We start from the raw sequence: 3,489 nt of genomic DNA on the forward strand, positions 1-3,489 counted from the left end.
TGCTGTGTTGCTCTTGCTGTCGGCACCTCCTCAACAGCCTCTGTCGCTGGACATTTTTGGTAGCCAAGAAAAGACACCGGGAGCTGCTGCCAGCCGCCATCGCCGCCGCATGCCGCTGGGGAGGGACGATTGTATGCGGGTTTTTCTTTATAATTAGGTGTGTGTGTGCGTGTGTACTGTTGCTTATTGTGTTAAGTGGGTGTGTATGTTGAGTAATCGAAAGTTGCGGAAAGGCTGCCGCCAAGCACCGCCGCCGGCCACCATGGTGTGGCTGTGTGTGTGTGTTAGTTAGTTAGTTAGTGTGTGTGTGTGTGTGTTTATTTTGGGTTAAAGCTCTGTAATTGTAATTAGCAAGATGAATAATAAAAAGGGACCCAAAACCACCACCTTAAGGTGGTGGCCGCCGCCGTGAGCCGCCATGGACCGCCACTACCCGAGGTGGTAGTGGGTGGTGCCCCTCAAGCAAACGCTAATTGGCCTAGTAAAACCCTAATGGGCTTAAGGAGTAGTTTTGGGCCTATTGAGCCATGATTAGGTGAAAAACCCTAATTAGGATTTAGAAAACCCTAATTGTGAGTAATTGGGCCTTAGACTTATTGGACCCACTTTTGGGCTATTGAGATTGGATTGTGTATTAAGCCCAATTTCTCCATATCATTGATCTAGTAGAGTAAAGGACTTAATGTATTAAATCCTTAATGGGTTAAGTAAGAAACACTTAACCCTAATCGTCAGTTTATGTGAAACCCTAGTTTCACTTGGGCCTTGAGTTGGGCCTTTCGATTGGGTTTTGGTAATTGATTTATTAATGGGCCATCCAAGAATAATCAAATGGACTAGAGTAATTAGTTGGGCTTTAGGGTAAGGCCCATATGAAGGATTGGGCCCAATTTGAAAATTTGGGCCATTGATGGGCCATAGTTTGGGCCTAGATGGTTGTATGATATTGGGCCCTTAGAATGAGACATGTTGGACCGGACTGAACAATTGGGCCTTAAGGGAAGTCCATGTAGAGGTTTGGGCCTAATTTGGAAAATTGGGCCAAAGGTTGGGCTTTGAGCCATAGTTGGACTTTGGGCCTTTGGATTGGGCCTTGGGACTGAGTCAAGCTAAGATAAGGGTAAAGTAGTCTTTTACCCCAAGCATGGAATTATGGATATGTGATAGAACCCAATTATTAATTGGGTGTTATTTTGATATTGACAGATCGGGAATCTGTCATCCAACAGCTATGGTTTTGTCAGCAGGACTTCAGCATGTGAGGTGAGTTTCCTTCCAGTAGGAACGGGTCTACGGCCACAATGCCGGCCCGTTTAGTTAGTAGTAGTTCCGGACTACGGTCCAATGCAGTAGTTCAGTATGCTTGGTGTCTTTGTGATACAGGCATGGTATGTGTTATGTGTTCCGGACTATGGTCCGATGCAGTATGCAGTATATGTGTTCATATTATATGCTATGTTATGCTATGTTCAGTCAGTTCCGGACTTCGGTCCGATGCAGTGGGCAAGGCCCTAGCTAGTTCCGGACTTCGGTCCGATGCAGTGGGCGAGGCCCTAGTTAGTTCCGGACTTCGGTCCGATGCAGTGGGCGAGGCCCTAGTTAGTTCCGGACTTCGGTCCGATGCAGAGGGCGAGGCCCTAGTCAGTTCCGGACTTCGGTCCGATGCAGTGGGCAAGGCCCAATATGTGCTTTATATGTTATTGTATGGTATGTGGTAGTTTGGGGAGACTCACTAAGCTTCGTGCTTACAGTTTTCAGTTTTGATTTCAGGTGCTCGGTTTTCAAAAGAGGAGCTCGGGAAGATTGCAGTGCACACACCATTTGTTCAGCCTGGGATGTTTATACTCTGATATACATGACAGTTGTTATATTATTCTGAGATACATTGTTGTGATTTTCTAGGACGTGTGATGACTATGGTTTTATTACTGATTTAAAACGAAATTTTCAGACTGTATTTTTGGGATGTTACAAGAAAAGACCGGTTTCGTTTATGCTTTTAAATAAAATCAGAGTAATCCTTTGATTAAAAGAGTTGCGGAATTTGTTCCCAAAACAAAATATGATAATAATTTATCAAATCATTTCATAAAGAAATGTATTTTCATTATACATCAAAACCTCGGGATGTCATGTTCGGATACAGACCAAAAGCATAAACAATACAAAATAGACCTTACAACAGTTACATATAACTACGGGTCTATAATCCAAAAATATATTGACAATGTCATCCAACTTATGCTCTCGTGCCACTACCTGTAATACAAAGAAAACTGAGTGGGTCAGGCTTGGGAGCCTGGTGAGCATATAGGGTTTTCAACCCACAATAAATAATTATATTTAGTTCATCAACCAATAATAACCCGATTACCCGTTCCCGTTATCCTCACATTACGTCCCTAAAACACCTATCATAAGGGACCTAGACTAAGGATCAACATCGGGATGGACACTACTGCCAAGGGGGTTCCTCAGCAATAAATGTCCTAAAGGCAACCATGGGGGGGGGGGGGGGTGGAGTACACCGGTGAACACATCGTTCACAAACACCTACAGGTTGCGAGCCTGCTAGCGTTCCACTGGACTGTCTAGAAGAGTCTGTGGTCGTCATCTATACTTCGCTAGATGACAGAATCAACAACAACAACATCAAGGCCTCTCATCATTTTATTTCATCACACACCAAATGTCTACCCATGTTCTACCCAACATATTAGTAGATAAAATATATACATTTATATACAGCTTAAAATCTGTACAAAACATCCATTCAACAACTAGTTCAAATAAACAAATAATATATAAACACATAGCATGTATTCTATAAAGAATACTTCATATCTATGTGTTAGAAGAAAACGAATATACACTCACTTGATAAGACGATGATCGGACAACACCTCGTCTCTTAAAACAATCGTTTCCGATGAAACCGTGATGTTTTCTCCAGAACCGGGCATTACGCGGGCAGAGTTTCAGCTCGGAAACTTTACTTCTCGGGAGATCTTCGGGGATTCAGGACTTGCTTCGGGTCTCGGTAATGATACGGGGCTTCGGGGGTATTTCTTGCACGTAAAAACGAGGAAATATGGGAGAGAGAGAAGAATTTGAGCACTAAAACTCGGCAGCCCACGACATCTATTTATAGGGGCTGATCCCTGCGATTACGTTGGGTGTAACTTCAGAGTACGCTGGGAATACTCCCTCTACAAGCAGTACGCTGGGCGTACATCGAGTACGTTGGGCGTACTCTTTAGATAAGCTTTGGTATGCGTGCCTCAAACTTCAAAAATTCATAACTTTCACATACAAGCTCCGTTTTCGACGTTGTTTATATCCACGCGTAGGTGAGACTATGCTCTACAACTTTCATTTAGACTCCGTTGGCTAATTTTGAATTTATTTTTATTATATTATTTTTAGTAGGCCGGGACAGGAAAACTCTGTTATAAAATCATAACTTCTTCATCCGACGTCCGTTTTCGT

The sequence above is a fragment of the Lactuca virosa genome, chromosome 6 (genome assembly GCF_052849685.1).
Source record: "Lactuca virosa cultivar CGN04683 chromosome 6, Lactuca_virosa_CGN04683_v6, whole genome shotgun sequence".
NCBI classification, from domain to species: Eukaryota; Viridiplantae; Streptophyta; class Magnoliopsida; order Asterales; family Asteraceae; genus Lactuca; species Lactuca virosa.